This window comes from Nothobranchius furzeri, chromosome 1 (genome assembly GCF_043380555.1).
Source record: "Nothobranchius furzeri strain GRZ-AD chromosome 1, NfurGRZ-RIMD1, whole genome shotgun sequence".
Classification (NCBI taxonomy): Eukaryota; Metazoa; Chordata; class Actinopteri; order Cyprinodontiformes; family Nothobranchiidae; genus Nothobranchius; species Nothobranchius furzeri.
Window position 1 is genome coordinate 87,111,399 of NC_091741.1, and position 21,380 is coordinate 87,132,778.

Sequence of the window (21,380 nt, forward strand, 5' to 3'; positions counted from 1 at the left end):
AATCAATCAATCAATCAATCAATCTATCTATCTATCTATCTATCTATCTATCTATCTATCTATCTATCTATCTATCTATCTATCTATCTATCTATCTATCTATCTATCTATCTATCTATCTATCTATCTGTCTGATTCATTTTTATCTAACTGTCTGTCAAATAAATTATATATTTATCTATATATCTATCTAATAAATAATTAGTTTTTATCTATCAAACTGTCAAATAATATATCTATGTGTTTGTATGTGTGTGTAAGCATATGTATGTATGTGTATTTATATAAATTTGGCATGAGATAGTTTGGTTTGAATAGAAATTTTGATGTGAGGAAAAGCGCAAATCTGCCCGGCAACGGGAGTATGTCCACACAATGACTGTAAATAAATACAAGCTTTTAGTTTGAGTTTTCCCATATTTTAGGTGACATTCTGAATCTCTACTCCCACCTAGAGGCAAACATAATTTTTGCACCATTCTGGCTATAGTGGAAGTCAGGGTCCACACAAACAACTTAGAAAACTTAGTCCACACAAACCCATAAAAACATGTATGTGTGTGTGTGTGTGTGTGTTCAGACACAATCAGTTGTGCGTGTACCTAGATGAGTAGCTGTACCTCTGTGCATGTTGAGTCAGTAACGGGGGGAGAGACAGAAGACGTGTAGATGAGACATCGTTTCTACCCACTGGCCCTGAGGAGAATCTTGCCTGTAGCTCTTAATTTCTGTGAAGATGTGTATATATGGGTTTATCATCCTTCGGCAGAGCTAGATATTTCCACGTGCCGAGTCACAAATGTCTGTAACGCATCAACTCGTAATCAACAACAGCTTTACTTGCAGACCTGATGGAAACAACACTGCATTCACGTGTGCCTCCTGCCATGGCATCAGTTTCTTTTCCTGTGAGGGACATCATCCTCAGAAATGGCATGTCTAAAAACATAATTTATCAGACTTTTCAAAAAAGTATTGTAGTGTTCACAAACACCTCCCCTGCATGCTTCCAATAACAAAACATGTAAAGTTTCAAAAATATCTCATTTGTTGCTGAAAACTGGGCTGCTTCCATCCACCCACATGCACACAAACACCAAATCAAAGCAATATGTGTTTGAAGGCTTTAGCCACACTCAGTCAACAGCCTCAGAAAGGCTGAAAAGGAAAATATTAAGTAAAACAGGAAAAAGTTTGCCCTTGTCTACTTTTTTCTTTGTACTTCATTTCTAAACCTATTTAACACCTTTTTCCCCTCGTGCTTTAATTGGCTCTATCAAGTTATGAAGGTCATCAGTGTAGCACTTCCCGTGGCAGTCTTTGCACCTGATTGGGTGCAGCACAACCCTAATTATCACAGAGAAAGACATCGGCTCTGACCCTCAATAGCATCTCACGGTGTAGCATACAGCTACATTTGTGTAAATGCATATCAAAGAAACGCACGCATTGATTCCAGATGAAAAGAAGGCCGGAGATAATGTGAAATGCTCCAAGCCCACACACTTAGCTGGCATCAACCGGCTGCACGCCACAACGACAGCAGCTCTCTCACACATTCCTTATTACCAGCACAACAACTTGTCTGCAGTTTTAATTGGGAAAATGAGCAGGTATTGGCAGTGCATCACATATGAGGGCTTGATGGTTATTTCAAGTGGTCTGATATGAATTCCAGGGGGTCCCCTACATGGCTTTGTTGTGCTTATTAGTCATCTAAACAGATAACAGATTGCATCTTAATTGGAAATCCCACCAGTAGCCTTGGTAACCATATTGTAAAATGATCCACACCTTTTTGGACTTTGTATTTCCTGGGGTGCCTTGGCAATGGCAACTGGTTAGAAGAACGAGGTGCTAGAAAATGTAGTGAAAAGGCTGTTCCTTGTTTGATTAAGTGAGAGACTGTTGTTATAAAAGCCTGCCAATAACATCCAATGAATGTATTTTACTGTGTTTATATTCAAAACAACAGTTCTTAATAGAAGAAATAGGCTGAGACAACATTGGAGGATCTCTGTTGACATCTTTGAGCAGATGTGTGAATGATCGGCTGGCAAAAACACAAAATGGACATCTGTCAAGATGCGGCGAACACTTTCAAGAAAGTTTATAGACGAAACCCTCAATATAAACATTTTAATGTCTAAAAACAAAATGAAGTTTAGAGATTAAAATCTGAACTGACGACAACATTAAAGTGACTCAAAGCCCGTATGAGATCTGGAAAGACGTTGGTCCAATTCGTCCGTGTCTTGACCACAAGTCTGCTGGAGAGACATTTATTCCTATTTATCAGGAAACCTGAAGAATCTGAGAATCTTCACAATCCTGTTTGTCCTAAGTTGACACAAATGCAGCAACAGCTGTTCCTGAACAAATTTGATGATGAGTTTCTTTTAAAGCTGGGCTTACACACGATCACGCCAAGCCGTTTGCTTGTTCTTTAACCACCTGATGAATGTCTGACAAATGTGTGTGTCATCTCTCCACCACGTCCATGCTAATCTTTTCTGTATCAGTTTCTGTTTATCACACATTGCCAGAGCCAGCAGTATGTGTAGGGTCACTGTCAATCTGAAAGGTGAACCTCTGCCCCATCGCAATTTTCTGGAACACTGAAGTGCAGATGAACGAACACTGTTGAGTCGAATATAAAACAGCTTCAGCGTGGCCAAATCGCAATCAGCTGGAAACATACGAGTCATGCACAAAATCTAGCTGTTGTTTATTTCATACTGACATGCCACAATTATGTATGCAGGTGGAAGAACTGACACTCAATTAAAGGGAAGGCTTGGCACAGCAGATCTTTAATATCTGCTATGCAGGGCAGAAAATAACACAGAGAGATATTGATCATGTTTATTGGGTTTTCCCAGGCAACAGAATGGAGCCACATGAAGCATGTGTATGATCTCTAAATGTGCAGTAAATAACACTGGATGCCATACACAAGGTAAAAGCTCACACTATCCATCTATGAAATAAGATCAGCAGCAGGTAAAACTAAAGAAGCTACAAAGTCTGACTGCAAAACACACGGAGGGATGGTCTTATCCTTTGGAACATTTGAGCTGCAAGGAACTATTTTATATGAATTATAAATCTTACAAAAGGCATCTCCATTCAGCCCACACTTGTAAAACTCATCTGTACATTTTAATTTATCTTTATTTGGGGGGTGTGGGGTGTGTGGGTGTGTGTGTGTGGGGGTGGGGGGGGTGGGGGGGGGGGGCTCTATTAAAGTAAGCGGAAGAAACGATCAGTGACTGTCCAAAGTTCTACAAGCTAACCAGTAACAGAGTAGTACATAGACTGACACTGAAACAGGTTTTCTTTACAATGCCCCTCTTATCAACTGGCTAATACTTGACTGTCCTTTATGCAATGCAGATGCAACACAGAGAAAAGCTCTATCAACAAGAGTCCACAAATGCAAACTAATCAATTGTGGGAGAAGGAACACACTTTATGCAGCATCTCTACTTCAGCTATGAGAAGACCAATGCTATATTTGGGAACAGAAGATGGGAATAAGCAGCAATACTATGTTCAATGCAAACTAAAATTACTGAAAAAAAATCATTAGCATTAAAGGTGTGATTCACTTCTTTAATCAATACATTTGCAGTGGTCTGTTGTAGGAATGATTGCCTTGTAACAAAAACCCTGGACCTATTTTAGGATTGAAAAGATCGCAAGAGGAGAGCTTCATATGGTAGGATTTGGACTCTTCCTCATATTTGGACATCTCACCTCTGATTGGCTAACTGAAACGTGACTCTACCACTGACTATGTTTACTCTGCAACGTTGTTTTATCTGCACAAATAACACAAGCCTGGAGGACTTTAATAATTTTGCCGTGTGGTGAAGTTGCTAATGCTAATGGTTAGCTTCTACTAAGCCGAGACGTTCTTAAATGTTTCCTGGACGCTAAACCAACAACAGCCTTACCCATTGTGAGTCAAGATGGTTGAGCCCAAAAATGTTAAGTGACAGTGTGACGTAAATCTGTCAGGCTTTTCAAATCCTAGAGTTTCACCGTCTATTTTCTTTCAGAAGCTAATGCAGGAGATAGGTGTAGGAGGCTACTTTCATGTTCAGCCTGCATGAAAAACTCTGTGACCAATTAAAATCAGAAATAATCATTAAATTTGTTTTTCAGGGAACCACACCTTTAAACTCGTATATAAAATATATTGTAACTGTTCACAATTAATTTTGTTGATGTAGCTCAATTGTGCTTTTGTAAAACATGACCTTTTAACAAATATTAAATGGTGCAATATTCAAACCATTGATCCTTCCATTGTGTTTCTTTTGCACTTGTCAAATTCTGGTGAAAATGTGGCAGGACTGAGACATGCAGCAACGCAACAGCTGCTAACCATCATTTAAAAAGCTCTTAGATTTCTAAATATTCTAAGCAGCTCAAGCAAGCGTTTAAATTTGTGCTCCCCTTCAGTTTGGCATTTGAGAGTTCTGGCATTTTGCTCTGGTAGTGACTTTGTTCAGAGCAAACATTAGCTCGGCTTTAACTCCTTTGAAAAAGAGCCTCCTAAGACTTTGGATGGTTGGAAATAACAACACCGATATCAGTATTAACGTTGCCGGTGCTGAATCCGTTTACTTGTTGGCATGTGTGATTATTACCTCATACCCACTAAAACATAAATCTGAATTGACTGCGAAGTAATTAATTACAACTCTACCCGATGATCATGAACGCATTATACACCATGCATTATTTAAAAATGAGGGCAATTACAGTGTATGTAGAGATGTGTGCTGGCGTATTATCACATGGCTGCCTGGTGGTAAAGAGCATGAGGAGGAAATACAATGTTCTGCAGAGAGATAACGATAAATCTCAGGAAGCCATAAAAGGGCGTTCCTGTTTCTGAAAACATAGCTTTCCTAACCTAGCTCAATGTATCACCTAACCTTTCACTGTTTTAAGACACAAGCACTATATTTTAAGGGACAGTCCGGCTTTCTCTCAGCTAACTGTTTTTCTAAGCTGTCTGCGCACATAAAGCAAAGGGGTGAACATCTCTTTGCCAAATGCATTTTATCTTCTCAATGACACACAGAGCTGAACTCATGATCCTGTGGAAAGAGGCTTCAGGAAGGAAAAAGAAATGAAATCAACTGGTCTGCCAAAAAGGAAGGAAGGAGGAGAGGAAAAGAAAAGAAGAAAGAAAGCACTGTGTGATTATGGTATTGAAATAGACCTACTCCGCAGAGATACATGTGAAACCGAATACTTTGGCATCCCTTTTGAAAATGACTTCAGACAGAGACACAGTTCAAACATCAGGTCGAACTGTTCACAATCTAAAGAAAGTCATCACAGTTCTATCTGATGAAATCTTCGGGGTAGATATGTTGGATATAGGTGAAGCTATGATTCACAAAACCCATATGAGACTGGGCGAGAATGAATACTTCTCTGCAGTAATAACAGACTGATACTTCTGAGAAGTTTCAGCTATTGGCCTGTATCACAGTGCCCCCTACTGGCGGGGAACATTCTATGATGAAAGCACCTTAAGTGGATTTGACTGTACTGGTTAAAAATATATTATTAATAGTTTCCATTCAAACGTGACAAATGGCATGCTCTAATTCCAAATCCATCCTAAAATAGATAATAAAATATTACAAATACATGATATGACAACATCCCTGTACTACAACAGTAAATTATTCTGGATAGAAAAAATATGCAATACATATTTTATAGCAACTGACTTATTTATTCTACTTTAATATAGAAAATAATTGTGTTGAGCAATAAAGCTATGATTTTTTAAAATACAATTCTTATGTTATAATGTTAAACTTCATTAGTTTTAAACAAAAGTGTGGCTGACATATTTTTAAAAAGAGGAAATATTTTCTTATTTTTTTGTTTAGGGTTAGGGTTTGAAAAAAAACACTATGAATGTCCTTTTTCTTGGTTTGTTTGTTTGTTTCTTGTGGGTGTCAACTGGTCTTTAGAAAAGAATAACATGATAAACTCAGTTTTCAAAATGTGATTCACCTTTTTTCTTTTTCAAAATTTTAAAATCCCAAACATTTTGAAATGTTTCCTCCTGAGCTAAATACCCATCTCCTGCATGTTTACTGTGCTCTTTTTGCAAGAAGCAGGTAAATGACAAGTTCACAGATTGTTTGTGCTGAGTTGGAGTAGCACAAGGGAGCAGCCATCTCTTTCCCCCGGGTTTGGCAGCTTGTTAAATGAAAATTGTTGGACGATGGCAAAATATATATCCTTGACCTGCCAGCTCTGATCAGCAGTTGACTGCTTTAAACACCCTGAATTGTGCTGGTGAAAGCACAGAACTATTCATGTTTTGGTTGAGAATGTGTCACATTAATTGGAGCCTTATTATCTTTGTGCTTGGGGACACTGACATTCAAGGAAGAAAAATCTAGACACCAAAAACGCAATGTTTGTTGTTGGTTTGACAGCATGTTTTTCTTAATGACAACAGACAGAGCAATAATACTGCACAGACAGTCTGTCAAGGCCAGTGTGCACGTGTCCATGTAAGTATTTCAGGCACTCAGCATGACACAGAGAAGACGAAACATTACAGAAAGACAGTTGCTTGTATTATATGAAACACTGTCACACTGACTATAGCCCATAACTACCTGGAATAAATGCATGTATGCATATGTTTTGGACCAGTCTCAGTAAAATCAACCAAGCACCAAGGAAATAAGTCATGTAGTCATGCCAGTGAAGGAAAGTTAATTTAAAACATTTTTGCCAACTCCCTCTCCAATTAAGGTGACAGAAATGAGGGGCTGTGTACACAAATGTCTGCTGGGAAATGTCATAATTTCCTTTAGCTAAAGTAACAGGCTCCAGTAGTGCACCTATCACATCTTCCTCCCTCTATCACTTCTCTCAGATGAAACAGTACCACCTCTTGAAACATCTTTTTCATGTTCAGTCAGTGTAAGGGTCCTTGATCATTTTCACCAACCATGCTGTGTTCTCAGGTAAGAAAAAGACTTAAGGACGTTTTGAACAAAACTTAATGTCAAAGTATTTAGATCAAATGCATGTGAGAGAAAACATATTCAAAAGTAAAATTATATTTGGAGTGGAGACAAAATAAGTCCAAAGTGCAGAAACATCTCCAGTTCTCACTAGACACTTGCATGTGTAGAAAGCTCGATTTATATATAAACAAAAGCAGCGGATCCATCTGCAGGACTTGGGACGGAGCGGGTTATTGTGAATCAGCGTGTTCTGGTATAGGACTGCAATTTCAGGAGAGCGTTGCTATCGCAGTATGGGCTCTCATGTTGACAAGCAGGGTTAAACGAATCATCATGCGCAATTTTATAAATAAGTTGTACAACTATTCAGTATTTTTGTTGTAGCATCACTGAATGGCCTGATTCTTTACCCTCAGGTCAGAGACACAGCCTGGGTCACCTTGATCCTGGCTGCTACGACAATCTACAGTGTTAATTTCACAGGAGACTGAATGTCGGTCTACCACCCCTTTAATCTGACTGCCTTTACCTGACTGCTGTTCCATCCGCAAGACGAAGGACACTTCAAGATTTAAAACAATCATTTTTAATTAACTCTTTTCACTGTCTATTACAATGTTCATAAATGATCATCATGGTTCATTTTAATGGTGTTTAATTACTGAAATGAATTATTATTCTTTGGTTAATAATAATTATTTATGATAATCAGTAATGTTTAACAGTGACAAGAAGATCATGTGCACTTATACACAATCATACAGGCCACAGTAAATCAGGTTAAGGTTAACTGCACTCACGTCTTTTTCCATAACACCAGAGCTTTCTATCTTGGGAGGGTGTGTTTGTGAGGTATGTTAAATCTTCCAGTCAAAACCTGATTCGTTAGACCAGGAAATGCCCATCTTATAAAACAGAACTCAGCATTTTGCGAAAGAGTTCTAGAGAAGTGGGACGGCCGCCCACACGCTCTTTAACCAACAAGTGATTTCTGTCACGCTGGCAGGAATGCTACGACACAACAAACGATACCTGCAGAACAAAGCTGACGCAAACTCCTTCAGAGTTATTTTTTTAGGCGCAACCAGTTTCATCAGTCATGGTGACCCGGAGACATCTCAGGACCGACTTGGTTGCACTAAGGTTCTTCTACCCACCTCGTGCTTGAGGTCATCATCAACTCCTGACATCTCGGATCCAAAAGGGGGTTTCCTAACTGGGTGAGGTAGACACTTCCGACAGATTGCGTCTGAATGCTCTTTAATAAGAGCAACTTTAGTTTATGTGCAAACTAGGGTTGTCACGGTAACCGGTATAGCGGTAAACCCCGGTAAAAAAGTTGACAATAAAAATAACCGTCCAGTTTTTAAAAAACTATATTATCTCGGTGGGTTTACCGTGGCCGCGGTTTCGGCGCGATGACCCTTACCAGCCACCGTCGCTTCAGCTGAAGTTCCCGCGGCGCGCACACGCACTTTTTAGTTTGCAACGGCACCAAAACTTTGAAGCTGAAATAATGGCCGAAGGAGGAGACGGCAGCGCCCAGGACATCCATCAGCCCTCAAAGAAGACTAAATCGGAAGTATGGGCATATTTGGGATTTCTGAAAAATGCTGAGGGACAGTTAATAGAAGACTGCTATCCCGTTTGCAGAACGTGCAGGAAACAAGTGTCTGCAAAAGGTAACACTTCGAATCTAATGGCACATCTGTGTGACGATCACCCACGTCTCTACAGCCAGTGCAAGGTAAGATAACATTAGCATTTTAGCTTAAATGCATGACGTGAGGACTTTTGGTTGAGGGAGAATGCAACGAGTCACTATATACTGCAGCCGCAGCGTCCTCTGCCAGCATTTAAACCGTGTCACGGACACCCTGTTGCTGGATGAAGCATCTTATTTGTTGATGATGAAGAGAAATATACAATTAGTTCCTTGTCATGGATTTGTTTACTTATTCAATGCCATTCATACTTGAACATTTGGATTTGATTACATAGTGTAGTAGTTATTTTAGTAATTTGTTTAAAGTGGCTATTTATTTTAAATACATATTTTTTAAGGTTGACTTGTACAGAGCTCAAGTCAAGTGTGGACTGGAGTTTTAGATTTTCATTTTGATAATGAAGAAAACAAGTATATGAGAAAACAAGTGGTGTTTCTTTGATTTGTTTACATATTGTTTATGTTTTGAATGTTTGGATTTGTATAATTTAAACCTGCACTGACTACTGTAACATGTTCCAGAAAAAGAAGCTATTTGTTCCTTTACTTGTGAAAAGTTGCACTTTTGCTAAGGCTTTGTGTTATTTTAGGTTTAATAAACACTGTTAAACCTTTTCAAAACTATTTCAGTTTGGGTAGAACAGGACTATCAATGCTTTCTGAACATATGCAACACCGTTTAAAAAATACCGCGATAATACCGAAAACCGTGATAATTTTGGTCACAATAACCGTGAGGTTAAATTTTCATACCGTGACAACCCTAGTGCAAACCAAATTCTTTCTACCCAGAACGTGTCTTCTCTCAAGATACACATTCTGAGAACATTGCATTCACCCGCAAACAAACACACTTCCAGCTTAGATTCAGCCATTCACAGGGTTGCTATTTAATACCAACGTATTTAATACCAACGTATTTAATACCACAGCTTTTATAAATTATCTTTTATAAATTGTCTTTTAAATTGTCACGTTTTTAATTGTTTAGTAATAAATTTCTTAACTTTTTAAACTTGACTCGTCATTGAAATAAACACAGAGTGGGTATATTGATCACCGAACGAACAAAGATCTTTAGATCTTCTGAATTAACAAATAACCTTTGCTATTAAATTAAATCTTTAAAATTAAATATTAATCTTTTGATGAACATAGACCAAGCAAATTGGTGTATGAATTTACATATATATATATATATATATATATATATATATATATATATATATATATATATATATATATATATATATATATATATATATATATGTATACATGCATGTAAATTTCATTAATTAATTTGTTTGATCTTTCTTAGGAATTAAAACAAGCTGAATAGCAACAGCCTTTAATTCCTAAATATGTACTTCATTAACCGCTACATTGTTTTGCAATAAATGGTCTGCAGAGCTAAATACAAAAACAGAAATTGCCAACAGACTCCACAAGTGACTCCAGAGTGCAACTGCTGAGTCGGCACCTGCCTTGGTTTGCCGGTTTGTGGCTATACATAGCATCCAGAGAGTTGTAGCACCTCCTTGTATTTAATTTCCACTCTGGCTGTTTCTGTCCTTAACTTTTCTACATTGGGCTTTATTTCTTCAGCTTGGTCCAACACCGTTCCGACGTCTGCTTGGTTCCTTCAACTCTCGTCTGCTGAGAAAAAGAAACTCCCTTGCAGATCCATCTAGCTCCTATTGTGGACTCTCATGATGAAGGTGAGGAATGTATGGAGATCTGAAGGTGACCTAAACTTGCCGCTAGTTTCTGGCATTTTCTCCCATTCGTGTACAACTAAGGAAAAAACAAACAACGGAACTCAGAGGTTTGTTTTGCTTGTTGCAAGTAGTGATGTATTTCTGTTTGCCAATCAGTGGACGGTGTTGTTGCTTCGCCCAACCATGCCGCTGTTGTAGGTTATTTTCTGGACCTACAACAGAAGGGGGACTAAAAAGTCCTGTGACTGGTGCTGTCCAGGTCAGATGTCTGGACCGGTTTTACAATGGGGACAGAGAGATTAGTGAGTCGACCCTCCCTGTTCCATTCCAAAAGGGTCGGTGTAAATGAGGCGTAAGATGACAGATTAGTAAACTATTAGAATGAGCATGCTAAATGGTAAAGCTAACATATTAATAAGTGTGTGTGTGTGTGTGTGTGTGTGTGTGTGTGTGTGTGTGTGTGTGTGTGTGTGTGTGTGTGTGTGTGTGTGTGTGTGTGAATTCTGTATCTGGATCATAAAGCAGTAAAAAAAAAAAAACATTATGTTTGAATTTCTGCCTTTTAAGCTACTGAGCATCTAACCCAGCAGTAATGTGCGATTAGAGAAAACAATGTGTCAGGAGTTTCCTTTGACAATGAAATGTCACCAGAGCCTGTTATAGCTTTCATGCTGGTATCAGCACCCACCTGTGCCTGTGTACGTGTAAGAACCCCCTCAGGGCGACCACATTGGATTCCACAACGTACCGCTGCATCTGTAAAACAATGGCGCACTAGCTGCTACGCTGTGGGGCCATTGCTACTTTTCTAATAATCTACCCAGCATGTGTTTATCTTTGTTGGACCAGGTTTTGTGGAGGAGGCAGTCAGGGAAAAGGGGAGGTAGACAGAATCCTGCCTGCCTTCCTGCAAGTGAAGAGCCCCGCAAATCCAGAGGGACAGCTGGCTTTGTGTGAGCTTGTGTTCGTGTGTGTATCCGTCTGAGAGGCAGAGATGGCAGCAATACAGCTATGCCAACACGAGTTATGGTCTCACTTACACACGCACACGCACACACACACACACACACACACACACACACACACACACACACACACACACACACACACACACACACACACACACACACACACACACACACACACACACACACGCGCACACACACACACACACAAAACATTTAATTGCCAAAACAAAAAAAGTCTCTCCCGAGCTCCATTGTGTCTAATGTGTTCAACGTTAATCTTACCCTTTGGGGACGTTTGTTGTTGTGTTAATTACACACCACCAGGAGCCCTCATTAACACACATACAAATATGTACACGCATCAGGACACACATACACACACACACATACACACACACACACACGCACACACAATTTAGTCGTGCAAGTAGAAGCTCAGATTAAGGTAGGCAGTCCAATACGGGAGAAGCAAAGCTAACGAAGCATTTACAGAGACCGAGGTCATTCTGGACTCAGTCAGGGTCAAACTGTTTCCCACACCCTTAATGAACAAACCTGCACTCAGATGTGCAGAGAGACTCAGGCCGGAGTGGCCCGCGTGCCCTGCTCAGTCAACCAACACACCGCCAGCTCATCACATCCTGCACAGGCATTTGCTTCCACCCCAGTGTAGGCTTTGGAGAATATAAGTAGTGTGAGGCAAACACACACAACAATTAACCCCAAAGAACAGTCGCTGCCCTCTTTTTCTGCCTGGCATCACTGTTCATTAAAGTCCGCTACTCAGCAAAGTCATTAAAACACAAATAAACTAAAGAAACACCCCCACCCTAAAAAAAGAGGCTTCAGAAACCTTAACAACAATTACAAATGAGTATTTGTCTCTCATTAAAACTTCAGAGAACATAAAAGGAGGTCGCTGTGAGGGAATCTGTTTTTCACCCTCCTGGAGGGGGGGGGGGATCACTGATGTCAGGGGCAGAGTAATGGTCTACAAGGTGACCGATATGCACCTGTCTTCTGCTGGCTTTCACTAAACAGCAGGACATCTAATTACATTGCAGGGGGGTTCACACATTCAATTACAGATACAAGTGTGGTGGATTTGTAAAAAAAGAAAAGTGCTCTGTAGTTATTTAGTAGACTGTGCCTCAAGATATTTATCACAAATGGTTATATCTCTGAAATTTCATAACTGATTATTTTACAGGCAATACGATTACGTTAAATAAAGATAAAATGTATGCTAGGAATATATTCTCAGTGTTTCATTTCAATGCTGACAAAGTACGTAAGCAGTCGTTGATAAATGGAGCCTTCACTTTACAGACAAACACAGCTGAATGACGCAACCAACAAAAACTTGTGAAGAAGATGAATAACAACAAGCAGACAAAAACAAGATTTTAAGTGATATTTCAAAATAACAAAACATGATAACTTCCTTAAAAACACCCATTGGCTCTTAGCTGGAGATCAGACCAACGCAAACAAGAACTGGGTTTGTGAAGTTCCATGTGAGTTCTAAAAACATGTGTAACCATGTAAATTATAATGAATTTAATATGTTTTCATGTGTTTTGATCCGTGGAGTGTATCCTACACGTTCCTGACTTTACAGCAAAGATTTCCAGGCAAGAACGTGCATCGATCGTTCAGATCAGATGCTACAACACAACACAGGAGCTCAGATCCAAACAAGCCTGTTAACCTGCACCATCTTAGAGTTATAAACATTACATGCTTATAATTCAACCTAACATCAGTCAATCGCAAAAGGACTAATTCAGCTATTAGCTACCGAGTTCTATTCTTCTATTTTCACGCTACAAGTTGTTATTTTATTTAATGTTCAGTAAATAAAAATAAAATTGTAACACAATGTGCCACCGCACTTCAGCTGCTGTTTTGTGAGCTGAAGATTAAATAGTAAGTATTAGGAATAATAAGGAAATTGAATTAAAACGCATCTAATTGAAGAAGAAAAGTGATGCTAGTTGCTGGAGAACAGTGAACTGAAGAGGTGCTTTCAGAACAAAATGCTCTAATGCTGGTCTGAGATTTGGTAAAAATGACGACACCCCTCTACAGAGCAGCCATGAGAACTTTGTCTCTTGTGTTCGTATTTAGAAACGTCACTGTGTAACAGTCTGGGCTCCATGTTCTAACTGTTTGAAAGAGCTGAAAACAAAAAGAATAGTGAACATAAGTGTAAACCACTATCGGTGGCAGGGATGGAACTGGTGTCTAAATGTAGTTTTTTTTTAAAGACTTTTGTGTTTATTTGAGCATCTGAGTATTTCTCTGAAACATGCTCCTAAATGAAGTAAACAGCATGTGTAAAGGTTGGAAATCAGCTAGAGAGCTGATATTCTAATAAGTCGTGTGTTTGGATGAGTCACTGAGCGGTGGTGCTTTTTATTTGACTGCCAAAGTAAGAACTGATTAAAATGAAATAAAATTAGAAAGCCAAACAAGTTGATGCTGTTTTCCCGTCTACTACGGTGAGACATTTTCATGTCACGGGAAACTCTTCAAACCGAACTCACTTCAGAGCAGCTGAACTCTAATAAAAGGTGTAATATGTTCTCCACATACGCTTCAGATATCAAACACCCACCACATTCCACTGCTTAGTGTAATTAAAATTAAAATCAAGCTGTATCAGTCCTCTAAGGTTAATGTACCTTGCACATTAAGTCTGTGATGTGGGGGATGCCTGTGGCCTCAGAAAGGTTAATAAGCAGCTTTGCCTCAGCCGGAGCCGGATCGGAAGAGGGTTGAAAAGTTAAAACGAGAGGCCAGAAGAGCAAACGCACCTTAATGCAAATCCCCGCACTCAAAGTAATCTGCCTCGTCTTTAAAACCACCAGCTTCCTACTTAACAGTTTCCAACCATGGTGGGACCTGTACTCTCTGTGCAGCAAAACATTTACTCACAAGCTTGACATCAGTCAGCTTTTATTAAGTGATGAGCAACAGAGGTCAGAGGTCTGGATGAAATGCAGGGATGATGAAACACCTGCTGGAATACATTGTTCAGCAGTCTATCCGCCCACCGGACTTCAATGTTAACCGAGCCGGTGTTGCAGTTTAATGTGCTTGATTCAGAGCTAAAGTCTCTGGTGTACTTACATATACTGTAAAGCTGAATTCCCGTGATTCTGCATCCATCCTGGAGTGTTACTGATGGAGTTTTCTTTCACTTGAATGTGTAGGTGGAGTAAGAGTGCAATAACAGTGCAACAGCGGCAAAGCTGCAACAGCTTAGTGTCTTTCAAGTCTGATGGTGGATTTACAGCAAGTTCATGCAGAGCAGAGTTGCTTCATTTGTTATGTGCTGCTTCCATGTGCACATGTTTAAAAGAGTAATAACCAAAAGAACAACAAAGTGGAAAATGTTGAAGTCCTGGAGTTCAAAGAAATGTTTTCACCCTTCAAACTTCTACTGCAAGAAAAAAATAATGATGTCATCACTTTTCCACACTTCCTTTAAATGTTCCCTAAATGTTCGGGTTCAAAGGTGTGGGGAACGTGTTAAATCAATACATTTGTAGTGGTCTCTGGTAGGAATGAATGCCTTGCAAGCCGTACTCAGCTTGGGGCCGTCTGCTGCTGCACAGAGTGGCAGCAGCAGATGGCAGGAGTCTCAGGCCCTGTCCACACGTAGCCGGGGATCTGCCAAAACGTAGATATTTTTCTACGTTTTGGCCTGTCATCCACACGAAAACAGAGTTTTTTCACACGAAAACGGATCTTTTTTAAAACTCCGGCCAAAGTGAAGATCTGCGTTTTCTCCGTTTTGGGTGTCTGCGTGTGGACGGACAAAACCGGAGTTTTAAGGTCCGCAACGTCACTTTCCGCGACAAAAAATGCTGACATCACGTGTGCGACCTGTGTTTACACTAGCCGACAGCATGGATGCCCTCAGAGCTGCGCTCGCTTTATCAATTGTCCAAGCGCTTTTTGCTTGTTTGTTTTTGCAAGCGGAACTACTGCTCCTTGCGGAAGACCACAGACGAAGGACGAGGTTAAGAACGGGGAAGTACTGCCGCCTACAGGTCTGACATGTCCTTAACAACGTATTTTTCCGTGTACATGTGGACAGAGTTTTTTTTTAAAACAAGGTGGTATGGATGCAAGTTTCGGGAGGGGCGGATATTCGTTTTTAAAAAACCCGGCTACGTGTGGACTAGGCCTCATTTCCTGATATTTGGACATCTTGCCTTGGATTGGATAACAACAACACGACCACCACTGAGACTTTCAACACTGATGTTTTATCTCCACAAACAACTCAAGCCTGGAGGAGTTCTGCTGTGTGGTGGAGTTGTTAATGCTAACGGTTTGCTTATACTAGCCAATACATTCTCTGCTGTTTCCTGGACGCTAAAAGATCAACAACTTTCCCTGTCGTGAGCCAAAATTAGTGAGTCCATGAATGTTACGTGACAGTGTGCTGTAGATCTTTAGATCAGGCTTTTCAAATCCTAGAGTTTCACGTTGATTTTCAATCTGAAGCTAATGCAGGAGATAGGTTGCTTTTATGCAATAAGCACGGTGAATGAGTCATGACTAAATAAATGGTGCACTATATTGTGAATATTTTTTCAAAAATCAGCAGCTAAGCGAGATGTGTGTTGTACTAAAAAAATAAAACTGATCATCTGCTGTAGAAGTGTATTTTTTTGTACCTGAAAGAAACCGTTTTGTTTGATTCCTCAATAATACATTACTGGAAGTAAATATATTTAGATCATTAAAGCACACACAGTCACACAGAGAGGAGCAGAAAGATGCTCCTATAAGCATTTTAAAATCTAGTACAACCCTCTAAAGCAGAATCTAATCTAATTGTGATGAGCCTAAAGATTCCCACCCCTAATTTAAACCAGGAAACAGAGATTAATGAACAGTTTGTAGAAGATATTGACTTAAAAAAATACTCCAAGCTTTAGATTCAAGAAAGATGCAACACGGTAGGAGATAAAGAAAACAATGTTGAAATAGTAAATGGAAACATTTAATAGTAGGTAGTTTAGAAAACTTGTAAGTAAGTGCAGTTGATAAATAGTCAAACAAACCCTAAAATGATGTTTTTTTAATTTGTGACACATTGATTATTCATCCAGTCACAAGACAACAGGTAAACCTTTTCCAAACAAATATTATTGCTGAATTCTTAAATGTGTTTGTGCAGAATCCATCTGACACACTGCATGAAATTTAATTTAAGGCATTTTCTCATTGTTCTGTGTGGAAACAGTTGTCTTTGTCATGTAGAATTGTGCCTATTCTGACTTGAATCTGCTGTTTGTTCCTTTCCATCTCCAAACCACTTTGGAGCAATGAAAAACATGATGGGGCTGACATGAGGGCTGACCTCTGGCTTCACATAAAAAGAGGAAGAAAATGCAGCTGCACTTTGCTTTAGGCTGAACACCGTCAGCAGCCTGCACTGTAAAACGTGTCCGTTGTGACTTTTACAATAAAGGTGCATCAGCTATAAATCATTTACATCTCATATAACTGTGTTCTAACAGCGTGGAACCATACCAACACTTGACATCTGAACTTTTGTCAAACGGAAATGTCGGTGATGATTTTGTGTGTTTTATTCTCCACTTTTTAGGTAAACACGGAGCTCCAACTGTAATCAGACCCCTCTGTCTACCTTCCCTCCTCTCTTCTTCTTCTGTGGAGTATTTTTCTCACTGTGGTGCAAGAGGTCTTGATTACTTTTATTCATAGAGGCACCATCTTGAACTCAGTGGATTCAGATTGTTTACCCATCTTACGAGTGACACCACAGTTTGTCTTTTCCCTTTCGTGCTGCTCTGTCTGCTCACTTCCTGTCTCAACCAGTATGAGCTGTGGGAATGTCACCTCTATGCCCATTTGTGGCCGCAAACCAATTCCACCAAAGAGGCTCAAAGATAAATTAGACTTAATGCCATGTTACCAACTCAGACTGCCACTGCGCACCGTCAGGAATGGTGATAGTCAGTGGAGAAATTGGAGCTCGTAGGCACCTTTTGATCTGTGTGGAAATCACGAGTCGCTGTGGGGCTGAATAAAAAACACTTCTGGAAGTCAAAGTTAGACAACAAAACCAACAGAGTTTGTGTTGGATCTAATTCAAACTGGAATCAGACAATACAGCAGGTGGCTGATTTGTAATAGTGTGAAAAACAAACTCTCTACAGGCCTATCAGTGAAAATAAAAAGGCTAACTATTGCTCATGTACAACAAAAACTATCAGACCCTGAAATTAGTGGTAGGGTCGACAGAGGGAGGGAGCTGTAAAGCCCTTACAATGAATACAAAACTGCTAATTTGCAGTTGAGATAAAGTTTTAAAGATAACATTAAATGTTTTCTTGTGATACCACACTTCACGAATGCATATTTATGTATTTATAAATAATTTTCATATTTATGTGTGTGTTTTGACAACCTAAACTATACCATTTTATTTGTTGAGCGCTTTAAACACAGCATTACAGCTGACCAAAACCCTGCTCATTAAAAACAACAAGCTAAGTAATCACATAGTGCATTTAAAATGAAAGGAATAAAAACCAAACAGCCAATTAGAACAATAGAATACACAAATGTAAAATTAAGCTATCAAGATAGAAAAGCAGGTTAACATGTAGACCAGGTTTAACCCTCTGGAGGCAGGCAACCTACCTACCTGGTTACTCCACATACGTATTTCATGAGCATTATTTAACTCAGAAGTACCCCGGAAGGACTTAGTTGTTCGTCCTTTTATCAAAACTTATTTTGAGCCTGAGCGGGTTAAGAGTTAAAAGCAAGAAGAAATTGTGCTTTTTCAGACGAGTTTTGAAAGCGACGACTGAAGGAGGGGCAGAAAGCTTCAGAGTTTTGGTGCACATATTGAGAAGGCTCTTTCACCACTGGTCTTGAAATGTGACAAAGGAACAGTGAGGAGAAGGTGATCCGCAAACCTGAGGGCATGAGGAGTGTGGAAGGGGGGGTGCAACACGGGAAGAGTCTTGACCATTTAAGGACTTTATAACTAAATGAAGATATTTCAATTTATTCTAAATTGAACTGGCAACCAGTGAATACATAGGAGAATGGGTGTAATGTGGTGTCTTCTATTAGCTCTGGTCGAGAATGTTAATGCTGCAATCTGAAGCAGCTAAAGTCTGGACAGAGCAGCTTTGCTAATGCCATAGCGGCTGGGATGCGACGAAGGCGTGGATCACAGATTCTAGATGACGGTTCCTCAGAAAAGGCTTGAGTTTGGAAATTCACCTCAGGTGGTAGAATCAGGATTTAACTAGGCTATTAACCTGAGCATCCATCTTTACGGCCGTGTCCATTTTTACTCCAAGGTTGGAAACAGTCGAGGTTGCATGAGAATTAAATCATATCTTTCTTCTATCACTAAAAGTGTAAAATCCAGAGCAGAAAGCCAACCCTGCATTGAATACTGAGCGTACGTGGAGTCCTCTATAAAACTCTCTGCTCCTATACTCTTATTTCTGAGCAGGATTAGATGTGCACTCCCTACTCTGCTGTCTGGAATCATGGAGGTTATTTAATGAAACTCCTCTGAGGCTTTTTCTCATGTGAAAACATCCAGTGACGGAACTGAAACTGTCCTTAATTTTAAAGATGAAAGTCGTATTGTTATAAGCATTCTATCCCTCAATTAGGCAGCCGCACAGTCACTGTTTATTTGGATGACTCATAAAAACCCATGCTACAAGCAAAAGCCAAAAGAAAAACAAAAAGTTTAAAAGTGTCAGTTTGGACTATGTTATAAACATAAATATGTAAGTAAGTAAGTAAGTAATGTACCGGAGGATCACGAAGATGTAATGCAACACAGAAAGTTTTATAGGTAAATGTCACGTAATGCAAATGCTGCAGAGGAGAACCACGAGCTAGGGTAACAATGTGAAATGTAGCCAAATAAAAACAAAGTTTGACATTTTAATATCAAACTGGATTTTGTTGTTTTAAACATACATTTGAGGTTAATCAGAAAACCATACCTTTGATCCTATAAGGATGTTCTTAACTTCATGTCGACCAATATGCAACAAAAGCTAAGTGCTACACAAAAGAATATAAAACAAAACAAAACATCAAAAATCATAACCGATTCATTTTCATGAGTGGCTGTAAAAAATAAAAAAAAAAACCTGATCCCACAGACCGAAGGGACTGAACGCTACGAAAACAGAAACACGATATTTTGTTTCACCGGTGATATTTGTTTGTGAAGAAGCCGTTTTGATGAACATTACGCTGTATCTGAAGGCACATAATGTTAGCAGGGTGTAGACTGGGGAGGCTGCAAGCGGCAGGTATGAAAGGCAGCTAATATTCAGAGGGCTAATGTTAAAGTGCACTGTGATAGCCAGAATGGCTCTCATCTGAGAAGAGAAGATTAAAATCAGTGGGACATCACAGCGAGGCAATATGAAGAGGGAAAGAGAGGAAATTTCTCTCCCTCACATGCACTCCCTCTCTCACACAGATGAACACACACATAATATATCCTCCTACAATAAACTAATTAGTTGTCGTTAATATTTAAGGGCCTAATTTCCATTCATATGTAATATATTAAAAATGTGCAGGGATAAGCAAAGAAAAGGGCTGACCCTGAGATATTCACAGTGGGCTAACTGCTCCAAACAGAGAGAAATGAACAACTGGGTGTTTTGGACTTTATTGAGACAAATGTCTCTTGCCTGCAACAGCAATTAATGGTCTTGTTTTTAAAATGTGGAAAATGGTACAATTTTGAGGACTTTTTCTGTGTAAATGGGAATTAATCTAGAAATATAAACCAACCGCAGTACTGGAAAAACATTTTGCTTTGCAGTTCAGTCTAGCTATGCTCCTCTGTAGCCTCAGCAGGTATGTCATTGGCCCGAACACTTTTGTGTCTGGCCAATCACTGAGCTCTGTTTGTTGGACCCGCTTAACAATAAAGCAATCACTGAGAAAAACAACAAAGATGGCATCAGTATGTGAATGGTGCTTGTTTGAAATGGTTTTGACATCAACTTTGGATGACTTTGGCTTTTCTTTGAGACATGACCAGATAGTCCTTTATTTAGGAAAAGGATTAATTTGTTTCTCCTCTGATGTATGGCTGGTGTAAAACGCATGTCCATATAGAAAAGGCCCCATTGACTGACATCCTACTTCTCCCACCTACTGGTTGAAAGCATCAATACAACTGTCTTTAACAACCCTGTGACAGCATGCTGTAGCTAGTGCAAACAGCGAGCTAATGCTATCACAACCCAACTGATATAAAAAAATAAAAATAAAAACATCAGAGACATTACTTTTTTCTTTTACTTCCAGGCTCTGCCATGATGCCAACACAAATGCAAAATTTATTGACATTCTGTGCTTTTATTGGCAGTTGGCGAACTGCAAAAGCTAACTGCTAGATTTTAAATGAGCTAGTAGCACAGTAAACAGCTATTGCCATAAAGCAGGTAGAGATCCCCTACTGGTATTCCTACCAAAACCACTAAACCGCTATGTGCAGTTTCTGGTCAGCAGATGGCTACAGAGTGCTTTTTATTGGAAAGTTTCAAGTTCATGGCTTAACCATCGACACATATACTGGACAATTCGTTTCCATAGGCTCCAATTATAAGTTTTTGTGCCAAAATGGGAGGTGGCCACCCCCGCCATTTTGACCGTGTCACAGGTTCTGTCAAACAATTCCAAAAAAAGGGAAAAGAGGTGGAGCAGAGGGTGGGGCTGTAAGGCTGAGATCAAATGACGACAACCGTTGAACTGAAGCGATGTAGCTACAAGCTAACCCAAAGCTAACGCGGAGGTGGGAGCTAAGCTAATGGAGGTAGCTACCTAGATTCAACCGGAGTTAACTGTGCAAAACACCGGAGCTTCTGAGTCACAGATATGCCGGGCT

At 39.6% G+C, this 21,380-nt stretch overlaps 1 protein-coding gene across 5 annotated transcripts in view; it reads right to left on the reverse strand.

The window, feature by feature from the left end:
- The window catches only part of diaph2 (diaphanous-related formin 2), a 562,944-nt gene that overhangs the window by 300,153 nt on the left and 241,411 nt on the right, over positions 1-21,380 (reverse strand). The gene's annotated exons all lie outside the window — the stretch shown is intronic.